The 16,947-nt window shown below is 38.9% G+C and overlaps 1 protein-coding gene and 1 pseudogene across 1 annotated transcript in view; both read left to right on the top strand.

Moving 5' to 3' along the window:
* Positions 1-16,947, top strand: part of FGF14 (fibroblast growth factor 14) — a 721,002-nt gene that overhangs the window by 170,944 nt on the left and 533,111 nt on the right. The window lies entirely within an intron of this gene.
* Positions 8,720-10,337, top strand: LOC101444249 (zinc finger protein 384 pseudogene; annotated as a pseudogene).

Consider the following 16,947-nt stretch of genomic DNA (forward strand, 5'->3'; position numbering starts at 1 on the left):
TAGCCTATTCAGAGTGGGAAAAGAAAAAAAAGTAATCCAGAAAATGTTGGAGAGTTTGCAGCAAGACAAGTAAATGCTAAATTATAAAATTCAGTAAAACTGTCCAGATTTTCTTGGTTATGGGGTGGCTATATTCCGGAAATTGAAAAGACCACTTTTGGTTAAGGACTTTATTTAATAATCTCCATTTATTATTTTTTTTCAGTTTGCAGGTGATCACTGTGCTAGTCAGATGTGCAGCTAATGCTCTAACGGCATATGCCCAATTTAGCAGTTTAGCCAACCACATTCAAATCCCAAATCAGAAAATTAGTTATAGTCTTCCAGTCTTTAGACTGGGGCAGTGTCAGCAACACCTAGGAGCTTGTTAGAAATGCCCCACCCTACTAGTGAATCAGATGCTGTACTAATGTTGTAAAACTGTTCTATCTATAGCACCAACAGAGCAAACATAACTTGGATCTTCTATTTTCTTAAGCTCATCTGATAAATAGTACATCAGATATTTCTTTGAAAAGAAGGCGGGTGTGGGAAACAGAACTAGGCCAGAGAATAATGAAAGTGAAAATTTTTTAAGTAACCAGGTAATGGAAATTTATTCAGTGCAATTTGCAGGTTCAGGGCTTTGGAGTCTGGCAGACCTGGACTAGAATCCCGGTTTTGCCATTTACCAGTTTTGTTACTAGCAAGTTTTTTAATGTCCTTACCTAGTATTAGGTGTTCTGACTCTCAGTTCCATATTCTTTTGACTTCACTGTGCTTCCCACCAAGCTGATAACTAAAATAGTTTATAAATAGAATCATATTCAGTCCTGCTGTTCTTTTCAGTAACTCACATTTTGTTCTATATTTGCTGTTTTTCTAAGGGCAAAGACCCAAACCAGACATACAAACACATACATGAGCTAGAGGGAGGGGGAAATTAGTGGAGACCTATGTAAATGTATGACTATTTTAATAGTGTACATTAATGACTCTCCAATTAATATCCTTTTAATTTTCATTAAAAATGAATCAGTGCCTCTGGCTTCAGCCATATCATCTGTGTATATTTTTGATCTGACTTACTGGCTATAATGATATGGGACACTCCTGGTGAAGACACAATGCTTTGATACACTGACAAATGTTAAGTATTTACATTATTGTGAAATATGCTCATAAATCTTAAATAACTTCCTTCAAAGGGAAATTCAACTTTTCTCTGATTAAGATGTGATAGATATAAATACCTTTTAATTGAAAAGATTTAATTCCAAGCCTGTTGAAGAAGTGTGCATCTTTTAAAATTTAGAATAACATAAAAATCACTGTAACAAATGTGGAGGATAAGAGATACGATAGTACAGGAGATGGAAAACATATTCTACACATTTTAAATCATCTCTGGAATTGTATCTGCAACCTGTTCAATCTTTTTTTAAAAATATTTTTTACCCTGCTTAATCTTGAATTATGGCATTCATTCTGTGGATTAACCTTTATCTCATTCTCATGAAAGCTGTCACATTTCTTATTAAATAATTTCAGTGCAGCATTTAAAATACAAGTTTCTTATGTCCCAATCATTTCATTCATTAAGCATGTCACTTTAGCCCAGAGAAAAAATTAATGATTATAAGGAAAATATCCTTTATGTACGATGCACAAGCTGTATACATATGTAGTAATTAACAGGATTTGGGGGGACTATAAATATCTGCATAAACAAAACAAGCAGATCTTAAAACCTAATTATTCACGTAGCGTGTATTTGTAATACCAGTTTAGAGTGGGTGCGAGCACACAGATTTGCACAATAAATGTTTCCGTAAATCTGTATATAAATCTATAATTGCAAATCAAATCACTTCCCTATTGAAACACTTTACTTTTAAGAGATGTTTCAGATTTATTTTAGATTTGTAATTGCTGCGTGTTAATTTGCAGAAGATTAGAGTATTCAGGTGTTACTTCTACACTTCTGCTTTTCCTTGAAAGCATGAAGACAATTTTAAAAACTATATTTAATTTATGGCTTATATGACTGAAAAATGCTTGGTAATATTTAAAAAATTTTTCTTAAACTTGATTTGAGCCAGGTTTGGAATCCTTACTTTCTGAAGGGAATAAAAAACCCAGATGGTTTAGAAGCCAGGTGCAAATACTTGTTCTGCTGCCAGAGTTTACACCAGCTGATTGCCCCTTCCTTCCGACATAAGGGAAATTGCAATGCTCCCAGCTTCCCAGGGACATCGACCTGGCCTGTTTGCAGAGTAATGCGCCTATTCCCTTGGACCTCTTCTCTTCTAGAGTCTCTCCAGGGTTTTCCCACGCCAACCCCAATTCCCAATTCCCTCTCCTGTGTAGAATGCCTGTGTCAAGCCTGTGTTTTAGTGGTCTGGATGAAGGGAACCCATTTCCCCCCCCACACACTTTTTTTTTCTAGAACTGTTCAGAGAGAACATCCTCTTTGGAGAGACCAGGTTCCTAAGAAGGGGTAAATGTGTGCATGAAGGTGTCAGGGGAGAGGAAGCTCTGTCCAAGGATCTACCTTGGATTCCTGGGGAAAATCACCACAGGCTGAGCAAACAACAGGGAAGCTGCGACCTGAGCAGAGAGGGTCCTGCAGTCCTGCAGTGTTGCTCTAGTCCTTGTTTGGGAAGGTACATCCAACTAAAGGACCACAGGCCACCCCTCCATGCTCCTGGTCTTGTGTGTAACCTGCTTTCTGCACCCTGTGCTCCTCGCCCCTCTCTGCTTCCCTCCAGCAGTGAGGCACCGTCAATGGAGGGGACGCCCTCAGTGCCCACCAGCCCCGTCTTCTCGTAGTCCCTCATGAACTCGGCTCATCGCAAGTGAAGGAAGTCTTGCTGCACCTGCTCTTAGCTGCCAGGGCAAATAAGGGTTCTGAATCCTAGTTCCATTTTTACTTAAATTATTCACTTTATCTGCAGACTGAAAGAAAATGGTCATACTCTTTACCTTTTTGTGCTTTTGGCTCAACCTAGGTTCTTTGCACTGTCATACTTAGAATTCTTATTCCGTAGTTTTTTGCTTGGAAGATGAACAGTATACAGTCCAAGATTAAGCATGTGGCATTTCCTGTTATGGAAGCCACGAGCCACCTGCTAGGAGATGCCAGGCCTTGTCCAGTATCTACACTCCTCAAAAAACTCTTTTTTACCTTAACGTTCTCAGAGTATGTTTGGCTTCCAGGGCAATGTGTTATTATTTTCTTGCCAGGAATTGTTTCTCTTCTAACAGGGTCAGGCTTTTTGTATGGTAACCACCAGAATGGGAAAAGAAGATAGTAACTCTAAGAGTTTTCAGTCTAACTAGGCAATTGGTCAGCAAACCTGGTGTATTAGCAAAGGTATGCATAATTTTTCCTAAGGTTATTGAAGGACTTTCTTTCTGGGGAAGCCTGTAATTTCAAGCCATGCATAATTACTTTTCCCTATTCTCATTCCTAAATTAATGATCCCAAAGTTCAAAGACACAGATTCTGTGTTAACATAACCAGTTGTCCTGAAGAGTTGTGGTTTTCTCTAGAAAGTGTGTTTTACCAGTTTAGAAATAAGGGATCAAGAGATCAGAAAAAGTTGCATTCTTCCTTGAACCTGATCCCTTTTGAGCCTAAACTTGAAAAGGGAGATGAATACAAAATCAAAATTTTATTGTGTATCTTTATATATCCCTAGGGCAGCCCATCTCAAGCTTTAATGTGTGCATAAGTCATCTGGGGTTCTAGTTAAAATAGGTCTGGGTGGAGCCTGTGAATTCTTATAGCTAACAAATCCCCAGGGGAGTTGAATGCCTCTGGTCTACAGACCAAACTTCAAGTAGCAAAGATGTAGATAATTTTCAGTGAATAATTTTACTTGGTTATTTTGCTGTGTGAATGAAGATTATCTCTATGTATTATTCATGATTTTTAATTTATTCATTTGTAAAATTTTAATGACATTCTGAAATGTTAATATTATCCTACATGTTTAGTACATTTTATTATTTGGCGTGATGAAACATTACAGAAAAATATAAATGAACCCCAAAGCATAATTTTTAAAGAAATAGGTGCTGCCACATGAATTTCTTTTCTGTTTCTGAAATTCGCTATGCATATATGCAATGGAATTTGTGAGTAAACTCAATTTATAAGATTATTTTCAAATGATACATTGATTTGACCAGACAAGATAGATATCACTCTTTGGGGGTCTTCTTTTGGTATGAGTATGGGTAATATACTGTATAAGTAAATGTTAGAAGAACAAACAGAACTCGTGTTCCTGTGATAATCAAAATACTCAAAACAGTATTTTGAAGCTTCACTAACTCTTCAAAAGACTTTTATACTTACTATTTCACTATGTACAGAAAGTAAATGTGATTGTGATTTATCATAGCCCACATACATTATTGGGAAAATAGCAAATATTTAAGTTTTATATATTCAGAGATAATAATAAATATGGATTAAATGTGCCTGGCATGCATCCATTTGCATATATATGAATAAAATACATGTAATACATATCAATAAAAATGTACAGAACTTGAGAGAATAATTGTGAACTATGAAGACAGTAATATAGCTAAGAATTTCAGAAAAATATGCCAAAAATTGCATACTCTTCAGTACTCAGATGTGTAAGAGCATAGTTTATTCAGCAGTTTATAATAGATTTTTTTTCAAAGCTTGACAAGAAACCATTTAGAAGTACATTAAAAGTAAGCAGGATGCAAATGCAAGTATGCAAAATCCGGATTTTCAGGGTCTTCATTCTTTTTAGGTCAACAACATGACATGTAGGGCTGGAGTTTTCTACTAACTCATATAGCTATATGACTCCATAGAAGACTCTCACATCTAACTGTCCTTTCAGTGAAGGGGAGCTCAGATATTTCATCTACAAAATTAGGGGGTGATGATTAGAGATGATTTTTATTCATTCATGGTTTCAATGAAATAATCTGAGTTCTTCCCAGTGCCAGGCTCTGTTACACAGCTGTGAACAAAACAGACAAAATCTCTTCCCTCATGGAGCTCTCATACTAGTGGGGAAGGTCAAGAAAAAATATGATAAACTAAAAGCAGATATAGTATATTTGATGGTGAGGAATGCTCTGGGGGAAAATAAAGCAGGAAAGGTGAACAGGGATGGTTCAAGTTGTGACCAGGGAAGGCTACTCTGAGAAGTGTAGTAAAGACCTCATCTCGGAGATGAGGGAGTGGGTTGTGTGGGTTCTGCTCTAAGAGTGTTCTTCCACATGGAGGGAACAGCATGTGTGAGAGCTCGAGGGGAGGTATGCTGGCACCCTCCAGGAGGGTGCTGTGGCTGGGGTGGAGAGTGTGAGAAGGAGCCTGAGACGCAATGAAGTCAGGGAGATAGCAGAGGGCCTGGGCAGGTAGGATCGTGTGGTCAATTACAAAGTTCAGCTGTTATTCGAAAGGCGATGGGGAGCCTCTGAAGGATTTTTAGCAGGAAAATGACTTGACCTGACTTGGCTTTTTAAAGAATCGTACCAGCTGCTGATGTGGAGAAAGAGCCGAAGGTGGGATTGTGGTGTGGGGACTGCTGCAAAAACTCAGTTGAGATGTATTCAGTGGCTTGGACCACGACAGAAGCACTAGAGGTGTTGAGTGGTGGTTTGAAGGTAGAGACAACAGGATCTGCCTGTAGATTAAAAAACTCAAGCTGTACTTTTTCGTCTGGGGAGGAGCAGGTGTGAGCATGAGCAGGAGGAGAGAAGATCAGAGAGTTCTGTTTTGTGACAGTTGATAAGTCTGGTAGGTAATCAGGTTGAGATGAGGAGTGGGCAGGTGGTGATGACTTTGGTATTAACAGGAGAGGTCCAGACTGGAGGTAAATCTGAGTCAAAACTTATATTGGTATTTAAATCCACAAACATAGGTGAGCCCACTATGATGGGTATAATCATAGACAGAAAAGAGAAGTGGTCCAAGAATTGAACCCTGGAATACTCTAATTTAATGAGGCTGTAGTGAAGGGGGTGTTGAAGCAGATGAGACAGAGTTAGCAGTGAGGAAGGAGACCGAGGAGTATGTGGTATCCTGGGAGCCAAGCAAAGAAGATGCTTCAAGTACTTTCTAGATAAAAGTGTCACTCAGTTCTATCTGTTCCCTTCAGAAAAAAATGGGTGACAAGTCCACAACATGGCATCTTTTACTTGCAGAGGCAGACAGAGAATTCTATCTAACCAGGTACATCTAAAGAGTTTGTAGATAAAGTCTCTGAAGCTTTTGTAACTCAATAACCCTTTTTAAATTTACATACAATTTTTTAAAGTCTCACCCCTTTTGCTAAGTATATGATAAACACACATTTTGAAATAAAGCAGCTATATTTTATTACTATCAAATATATCATAAAAGTAACTTTTCATTCAGTTTTTCATTTTCATACATAAAGAAAATTTTTGACTTTTCCCTATTTGATGTGTCATAGAGTGTGTAGCTTTAAATTAGTTGTAAAGAAAAACATGCTTTACTAAAAACTTTAAAAGGATGACACATTGTATTTATTTTTTTTACTAAATATGTGTTAAAATGTGGATTGAATCTATTAGGGAATCCTAAGTAGATAAAAATTGCTTTTATGACGTGGAATTTGGATTTCTAACATTTTTTTTTTTCATAAAAATCAACTTGTCAATTATTCATAACTTTGTTTTATTTCTATGTGTCAAAATAAAAAATAAGGGTTCATATTACTGTTTGCAAGCACTTCGCTGAAAATAACACAATATGGATAAGGTAGTTTTTATTCCAATTAAGTGAAAATTCTGATAAAATATAGTTGTCATGAAGTGTTTGCCTGGTATTATTTGATTTTTAAAATCCTTGTGATCTCTTGATAAGGTATATAAAATGTGCCAGTTTTCTGCATGAATTCCCTTTAGTCCTCACAATCACCCTGTGAGGAAGGAACTACTGTCATCTTTACTCCCTTATAGTTGGAGTTTTAGAGCACTAAAGTAAATCATCCAATGTCTTACAGCTAGTAAGAGGTCAAGGAGGTATTTGAATTCAAAGCCTGTCTTCCAACATAACTGGATTGGTGAAATCTTTCTCCTCCATGTTCTTTCTCTAGCAGATTCTCATGAGTGATGAAATAGTCACTGGACTGATCACAGGAAGGAGGAGAGTATACATGCTATCTTTCCTGGATTTTCAGTTATTGAATACTTAAGGGGCAACATGATTTGAAAGCAGTAAAATTAGGTCATTTGTGTTATAAATCTCTAGGATTTTCCTTTACAGTTCCTTATTTCTAAATGTGATGATACTTCTCCCTGAACTCTGCTTGCTATTCTCTGGTTTTAAATTCTTTTCTCATTTCTGAACACCTTTCATCATTCTTACAGCCAGCTTACCTCTTGACACTGCTGCTCATAAAGGATATTTTTTGCAGGATTCCAGGGTGCCAAAAGGCTAGGGAAATTAGTTTTTAAAGAAATAAACAAAGAAAAATGCAAAGTAGGATACTTATTTCATATGACTTTGATAAGCTGTTGATTTGCAATCTACCATGCCATGTAAACAGTTCTTTCACCATGAATTTAAAATGCAGGACTTTTGAAGAATGAGCCATGTATCCCACAGTGTATTAAGGGAGAAAGTTAGTTGCATCTTGGTTCACCATATTGGCAGACATCAAAATAATTATAGAAGAAAAGAAGAAATAATTTAGTGGAAAGAATATATCTTGAATCAAGTTGCCCAAGGTCATAGTCCAGCTTCACCACTTACTACCTCTGTGACATTGATACATCACTATATTGCTTTCAGGGCTGTTTCTTCACCATGTAAATAGGGATATCATTTTTATCCACTTTGGTTTGAATATTAATGAGATATTTATAAAATCTGACTTTATCCATCTCTACCTCTACATTTATTTAGTACGCTTCAGCCAGTGTAACTTCATATTTATTTTTTCAATTCCCTGTACAAGTGTTATTTACAAGGGGATTGCAAATAAATGCTCTGATTTCTATCTACTCACTCTCATATAACTTAATAGTAAAGATAGGACTTACAAGAATAACCAACACATGTTCTTCCTGGAATAACTAGCACAATAATAGATACATTAACAAAGTGCCCATTTAACTCCCTTTTTCTGGAATTCCTTTCACTTGTTCTACCTGCTACTTCCTATAAGATCCAGTTGAGCCACCTTCTTCCTGAAGTCTTTCAAGACCTACTCCCAAATACTGGGATTGCACTGGGCTAGGGAAGCCTATGTAAATTAACCTCTCCTTACTTTGTGCTCTTGATCTATCTTTTATAAAACTCTAATTTGGACACTTTCTATTTTAGTTTGTAATTGTTTACTTGTTGATATCCTCTGTTAGACTGTGAGGACTCTCCTTAAGCACAAAAATTATACCTTCTTTTTTTTTTTTTTGAGATTTATTTATTCATTTCTTTCCCCTTTCCCCTACCCCCCACCCGGGTTGTCTGTTCTCTGTGTCTATTTGCTGCATCTTCCTTGTCCGCTTCTGTTGTTGTCAGCGCCCGGGAATCTGTGTTTCTTTTTGTTGTGTCATCTTGTTGTGTTAGCTCTCCATGTGTGCGGCGCCATTCCTGGGCAGGCTGCACTTTCTTTCACGCTGGGCGGCTCTCCTTATGGGGTACACTCCTTGCGCGTGGGGCTTGCGGGGACATCCCTGCGTGGCACGGCACTCCTTGCACACATCAGCACTGCGCATGAGCCAGCTCCACACTGGTCAAGGAGGCCCGGGGTTTGAACTGCGGACCTCCCATGTAAAATTATACCTTCTTAATCTTAGTATATCAGTGATTAGTGTAGTACCTGGCATAGTCATGCAATAAGTACTTAATGAATAAATGAAAGATGATTTGACATTGTTCTCATGTGATAAAGCCTTTCCCAGCACTCTAAAACAGTTTACCTGAAGTTTACCTCGGATCATGCCCACTGTCAACCCAAAATTCATTTGGTAAATTTAAAATTAAAACTCTTTATGCGTGGGGAGCACTAGCTGAAGCACCACTTCTGGCACATATTGCCCCTCCTGCTGTCTGGCTCTGGCGCCACCACGGCCATCACTGCTGGAAAATTCAGGAGCCCTGGAAAAGAGAAGGAATCAGGTGGCAAGAGGAAAAGAGAGAGAGAGGGTAGAATGGAAGAATCTCACTTCAATTTTAACCCATACTTCTGGCCTTCTATCCCCATGGTCTCAGGACAGATTGAGAATACAATGTTCATCAACAAGCTGAAGGACCAGCCATTGCCAGAGAAAGGCATGAATGAATGACTCTTTTTTCCTCTCCCCCGAGGATGATGAAGACCATCAGAAAGATGGCAAGCCCCACAAGTGCCCATGCTGCTCCAAGACATTTGCCAACAGCTCCTACCTGGCTCAGCACATTTGTATCCTTTCAGGGGCAAGCCCTCCGGTTGTATAATAACTTCTGTGAGAAATCCTTCTGCCAGCTCACCCACTTTCAGCAGCACACCTGAATCCATGCCGGTGATAGACCATACAAATGTGCACACCCAGGCTGTGAGAAAGTCTTTGCAAAACTCTCCAATCTGCAGTCTCACAGGCAGCAGCACAACAAAGATAAACCCTTCAAGTGCCATGACTGCCATCAGGTGTACAGAGACATAAGCTGACTCGAAGTGCCCCTATCTACAGATATGGTGAAGCATGCCAAGGTGGACATCGGTACAATCTGTATGCAGGCATATACATGGGAAACCTACCCTATGAAACCTTTGTGCAAACACAACATTCCTGACCTCCAGCAGTAAGTGCAGGTAGCAGCAGCAGCAGCAGCGGTCCAGGCTCAAGCTCAAGGTCAAGCCCAAGCCCAGCGCCAGGTCTCCCAAGCATGGAAGCAACAGCAACAGCAGCAGCAGCCACAGTCACCACACTTCCAGGGTGGGGTGATGGGGAAAGCAACTCCCACCCTTTACCCCAGTGTTCCTTTGACCTGACCCCTTATAACATGATGGAGCATCATAAAGATACCTGCTTCACTGTCGCCATGCCACCAGCACCATCCAGGTGGAGCACCTGGCCAGCTCTTAGAGAGACCCACCCACTGGGTAGAGGAGAAAGTAGTTCTTTTTTTTTTTTTAAGATGTATTTATTTATTTACTTTTCCCCCCTTCCTCCTCCCCCCCCAACCCGGTTGTCTGTTCTGTGTGTCTATTTGCAGTGTCGTCTTTGTCTGTTTCTATTCTTGTCAGCAGCACGGGAATCTGTGTTTCTTTTTGCTGTATCATCCTGTTGTGTCATTTCTCCATGTGGGAGGTGCCATTCTTAGGCAGGTTGCACTTTCTTTGGCGCTGGGTGGCTCTCCTTACGGGGCACACTCCTTACGCATGGAGCTCCCCTACACGGGGACACCCCTGCGTGGCAGGGCACTCCTTGCGTGCATCAGCACTGTGCATGGGCCAGCTCCACACTGGTCAAGGAGGCCTGGGGTTTGAACTGTAGACGGACGCCCTAACCACTGGGCCAAGTCCTCCGCTCCTAGAGAAAGTAGTTCTGTTGCCTTCTTTCTCACTTTCTTCTTGGTGGGAAAAGGTCTCTCCTACCTTAACAAGCCTTGTCCCCATCTCTTGGGACTTCAGGCATGACCTTCCTTCACAGTTATTCCAACTCCTCTTCAAAAGGAATATTGGCCCTCTGATTGGCAGAGGAATACTGAGCCAGTAGTGTAATCCAGCAGCCTCCCCTCCCAAGCATAGCTTTTGAAAATTGGGGTTCGGTGCTAAGGGAGGGATTTGCTCTAGCTTCATGAGACTTGTCCACTGTGGGCACTTGCCTCTCCTTACCCTCCTCATTCTTAAAGTTTGGGCTGATACAAGACTAGAGGCTGACCCTCCCCCTGCCCCACCAGATACCAGAAAGGAGAGAATCCTAATGCAACCAGCATCCTGTTCTGCTTTTGCCTGCGAAGGAACAGAGGTTCTCACATGCCCCAGGCCCAGGAACCATTTTCCTTCCTCTAAAATAAATGGACTCACTTCATTTCTTTCCTAATACTAGAGGAAGGAGATTTGGGTGGGGATCAGACATCCCTTTATTTGTAAGGGGACAAGGGCTGAGACATGTTCCCCAAGGGACCAGAGATTCCTGAGGTGGTCAAGAGTGGCTTGGAAGAGTGAGTTATGGTTTTCTTCAGAGCCTCTCGGCCCCTTCTCTGTCAACCAATTCTTGGACTCTCAGCATCTCTATCTCAAACCCCAAGGAGCTGTGGGAGCTTTGTGTTCTCTATGAATTCCCAAAACTAGGGGTGTTGCAGAGATGGGAGAGTTCAGGGCAAATGTAAGTCCCCTAGGTGCCATGTTCAGTTGCCAGACATGGACTTATATATAAATATAAACCCACTATTTGTTGTAACCATTTCTGTGTTTAAAAGTGCATTATCTTTGTGAAAAAAACCTCTTTATTCCTTTTTTTAACCCTTCTTCCTGTCATTAGAAACCACACATTTAGCTGATGGGAATACAGAACCTCTTTTGTTACAGTGTGACCAAGCCCTGAGTAGACTGAAGGTTAAATCAAGAAACAGAATCCAGAAAAGGGGGCTGAGAAGAAGAAACTGGAAAGAGGGAGGAAAACCAGGAAAGCAGTGACCTAGAGGCCAAGAGAACACATGGTTTTCTGGAAAAGACAGCTGTCTGCCAGGGAATTCTGATTAATTTCAACTTTAGAATCTTTTTTACCTACCATTACCAGTAGCAACAGGTAATGGAAGGAAGGAATACTGAACAGGGCTACAAAATAGAGGTTCTCATTCTCTTTACATCATACCTCTCTTAACCTTGCTTCATTTTGGACATGGGGATAATAGTTATCCTAAGCTATAAACTCACTGTCTGGATAAAAGTTGCAAAGATTGTGAAATTCTCTTTATGGAACCCTGCACATTGTAAGTAATGTAAATAATAACATTAGTTATTAATATTACTGTTGGTTGCATGAACTGAAGAAATAAGGAAAACAGAACTTGTTGTGTCTTGTAAGAATTTCGTCCTTAGAAATCTAAGAACACCCAGAAAGTCCACAAAGCCTCTTGTGAGAGTGGAGTGAGAAGACCTCTGAAGAGCCTTGTCTTCTTCTGTGTGGTCTAGGTTTCAGGGCAAGGTTGGATTCCTAAATCTCACTGGGATATATAACCATCCAAAATGGGGCCAAGAGAAATAGGTTTTTTCCCTCCCTCAAAATAAAAGGAAGGGTAGGAAATAAAGGGATATTAGGAGGGAGTCAATGAAAGGAGAAAAGATAAAATTCAGGAGAGTCTTGAGAATATAATTTTTAAATAGACTCAAAATAAATTTAAAACTGTGCTTAAAAATATACTTAACAACTGAGGAGGATGTTTTATATTTTAATATTCTGCTCACATAGAACAGAGGTGTGCTATGTTTAGTCTTCAATATAGAAAAGCTATTATGTTTAGAGCAAAGTATTAGAATCAGTAAAATCTGTGGCAAAAATCCCAGCACTAGCACTTATTTACTGTGTAATCCTGGGGAGGTTTCTTAACCTACCTGTGGCAGATTGAAATATTTACCCTGTAGCAGTTTGATATGATTATGAATTCCAAAAATAGATTTGGATTATGTTTGTAATCTGGTCTGTACCTGGGTGTGATTGAGTTATGATTAGGGCTTTGATTGGATCATGTCATTAGGGCATATAAAAGGCATGGCAAAGGGTAGAATTGAGGATTTTTCTGATGTTAGAGTTTTGATGTTGGAGTTTGATGCTGAAGTCTTAAGGTAGAGCCCCAGGAAGTAAGCACACAGAGGAAAGAGAAGCAAGTCCCGGAAAAAGAGGACCTGAGCCAGGAGAAGAACACAGAGGAGTAGAGACAGCTCCTTAGACATGGCAGAAACCTGAGGGAGAGAGACAGAGCCATTCACCTGATAGTCTACAGCTGACCTTGTGGAAAGAGGCAAAGTCTAGAAAGCCTCGTAGTCTACACCTGACCTTGTGGAGAAAAGAGAGGAGTTGAGCCCAGAGGAGCCCAGGAAGCCTGAACCCTCACAGACATCAGCAGCCATCTTGCTCCAACACGTGAAAATAGACTTTGGTAAGGGAAGTAACTGATGCTTTATGACCTGGTATCTGTAAGCTCCTACCCCAAATAAATACCCTTTATAAAAACCAACCAATTTCTGGTATTTTGCATCAGCACCCCTTTGGCTGACTAATACATACCCCAATTTAGATATGTCCTTAATCCACATTCCTATGGATGGGAATCCATTGGAAATAGGATCTCTTAAAGATACTGTTTTTAGTTAAAGTGTGGCCTCAGTGAACAAGATTGGGTCTTAATCCAGATTACTAGAGTCCTTTAAAACAGAATATATTCAGGGAGAGAGAAAGCCACAAGAAGGAGCTGGGAGCCAGGAGTCAACAGAACCCAGAAGAGAAAAGAGAGGACCTTGCCATGTGATGTGAGGCAGGGATACAAGCCAGGAATCACTGGCAGTTGCACCAAAATGTCACAGACTTTGGAAAGAAAGCATCACCTTGCTGATGCCTTGCTTTTGGACTGCTTTTAGCCACAAACCTAAAAAAATAAATTCTTGTTGTTTAAGCCAAACCACTGTGTGATATTTGAAATGGAAGCTCAGGAAAACTAGGACTATCTAAGCCTCCATTTTCTTATCTGTAAACCAGGGGTTGTACTAACTAATGCTGGGCTGCTTTAGGGATGAAATTGGATAATGTTTGCAAAGGACATAGCAGAATTCTGGGTACACAAGAAGTGGTAAATCAGTGTAGATATGGTTAGCATGATAGAATATTTTAGATGGATGAATGGGTACAGAGATAGATAGACATTGTTTTCAATTCCAGAGAAACAGACCTTAAGTATTAGTTAATGCTAGACTTATCTTTCCTTAATCACCTGCATCATTCAATTGATACTTCTAAGTAAATGTAATGGGCAAGAGTCACCTCCAGTATAAGAATAGAGAGAAAAATATTGAGACTTCCAGTGACTTAGCATTCCAATTTTTATCCTTCATGATTTCCTGCCATGTCATAATGAAGTTTAATTTTTTTTAACTACCATTGAATAACTAGAAATACATTTGTTTTGGTAAGAAGTAAAATGGTCCAACATATCTGAAGAGAAATATGGCAGGATAAAGTTAATATCATTCATTTTTTTGTGAAAACAAATCTGACAAAGGAAAAAAATTCCCAAGAGAAGAAAAATTTAAAAAGCATGTTTCCATTTTATTTTAAAGTAGTAAACATGAAAGAGAATGTTGGTCAACATAAACGCTCAATAAGAGAAGTTGGCTGTTACTCAATGAGCAATGCGGAGTGTCATATGCAAAGTTTGCCTTTTAGTGAGCATATTTCAAATAAAGAAGTATGGAAGTGTATGTGAGTCAAAAACGTGGTGCATGAATAAATGTAAAACAAAGGCGGATGCAATGAATGTACCACCGTAATGAAAGAAATTGTCGACGTGGGAGGAATGGGGAGTGTGGGGAGTGGGTATATGGGAACCTCATATTTTTTAATGTAATATTTTGTGTGATCTATGTATCTTAAAAAAAAAAGATAAAAAAAGGAAAAACAAAATAAAACACAAAGTCGGGTAGTTCATGTAGCTCAGCAGACAAGACACCAGATGGTATATGTGCTTGAGTGAATGGCACCCAAGACGAGAGAGCACCCACCTGTTACTCTGAGAACACAATGGGCCGAATTTTAGCTTTTCACATCCCATTCATTGATGACTCTTGTTCTTCTATACTTAACGTTGCTATTTTACCTGTGTTTTTCCTTCTACATTTCAGCAAGTCCTTTTGGGGAATAGTCAGAGTATAAATAATATTTTTTAAATAAATAAAGTATGAGTAAAACTTGAGTCAGAAGCAGACATATGACTGACATTGGATAGATTTATGTGATGTAGACTGGTATCTGTGGTCCTGTGAATTTATGATTGTATTCACCAAACATGAATACCTACTACATTCTGGGCCTTTTGATAGGTAGAGAGGGTACAAAAATATATGCAATATTGTTTGTGTCCTCAAGGAGACAACATGGTAGAGAAAGAAGACACAGTATTAAAAAATACAATAAAAGGCAAACTCCCCAAATTTTATGATTAATTTTGTCTGGCAGAGAGGAAGATTAACCATTTGAAGATTAACCATTTGAACAGTACACTGAAGAATGAATAGATAGATATCGCCTAGTAGGTGGATGCACCAGCATATTTGAGACTGAAAAAAAATAGAAAAATCTGTTAGGTCAGAGTATGTCCACACTTGAAGGAGGGACCTGGAAGAACATGAGGTAGGATGCCTGGTTGGATAAAACGGGGTGGAGGAAGCCTAGAAAATTAACTAAAAAGAAATAGTGGTAGACTTTTAATGTTATCCTAATAATGTAGACTTTATTTTGAGAAAGATCGGAATCTGTTAAATGTTACTAAGTTGAGGAATAAAAATGACCAGAACTGGACTTAAGGAAAGACAGTGGCAGTCAGACTTGAAAACCAACCCAAGAAATTGAAATGGTAGAATATAGTAGAATTGCCTTTTATATGTATATTGGGAGAGGAAATACGAATGACAATATGGAGTATACTATGATCCTATTGTTCCTGTTTTGGATACCTGGATTGAAAGTTGGTACCATTAACCAAATAGAGAATATAAAAAGAGGAGTGATTTGAAAGGGGGATGATAGAATGAAGGTAAGATGTGTGGTTAAAACTGTAAATTTAATTCTCATGAATATTCATTAGAAATGCACTGAAAGTGTTAGAAATAAAGATTTGGTTTAAGCAGGATGGCGGACACACAGTTGAGAATCATCTGAATCAAAGCAGTAATTATAAGCATGAGAATAGAGGATTTTGCCTAAAGAAATCAGGTACAGTGAAAAGAAAAAGGCCAAGAATAAAAACTCAAGGAATAAGTACCTCTCAGAGATGAGGGTAGCATTTATTAAAGGAGACAGAGCCATGTTTAGAGAAGTAGGAAGAAAGCTAGTAGGAAGTATAGTTGCTGAAATACTAAAACTGAAATGTTGGAGAATATTTTAAAAATATTATATTCCAGAATATTACATGTTGTCAAAAAATCAAAGAGGATAAGAAAAAAGAATATCTGATTGGGCATTAACAGACAATATAGCATGGACATGTAAAAGAGCTCTTTTTTAAGACACTACTCTAAACTGAAAGGTGTGAATATGAGGCCACAGTCCCAACTCAGGGAATAATCCAATGTCAGTTGTTAATCATAACTTGTAATTTCTGTAACCAAAAATGCCTGACTGAGTGTTGTTTTCAAGGAAAATAGGATTTATTTTATTATCTAAATGTCAATTTCTTTAATATGCCTCCTGAAAAGTAGTCTGGTCTGTGAAACAACAAAAGAAAACTATAAGGAAGTAGTATTTTGACCTGAAAGTGAAAAAAGAACATGCTTTTAACCCATAATTTACCTCTGTCCTTAGTGTGTACTCAAAGAGCTACTGCTACCTAGTTAGGGCTATTGAAAAGTGTGAAATGAATGGCAACTGTAAAGTTTTAGTGTGCTAATAAATTTCTTATTTAGAACTTACAGAGAGACATGCAGTTTGCATGAATAGAAATTTGACCTCTCCAGTGCATCATAAAAGAAAGCACAAGAATGGTTTGAAGGGGCATCAAATCATTAGCCTGTCCAGGGCAGTCACACATCTAGAATATATATAATTAAAAGATAAAGACAACAGCTACTGCGTCTAGAAATAAAACATTGAAGAGATGGATATTGAAGTCATAGAAATTTGTGGGGAAGGCAGGGTTGAAGGAAGGCTAAAGGACTTGTCCATGGGTTGAGGGAAAGGGCCAGTGAAGAGAAAGAATAAAGGATTGAGAGAGGAACTGCAAGCAATGGAGCAGCTTGCAGAGCC

Source organism: Dasypus novemcinctus, chromosome 15, assembly GCF_030445035.2.
Source record: "Dasypus novemcinctus isolate mDasNov1 chromosome 15, mDasNov1.1.hap2, whole genome shotgun sequence".
NCBI lineage: Eukaryota > Metazoa > Chordata > Mammalia > Cingulata > Dasypodidae > Dasypus > Dasypus novemcinctus.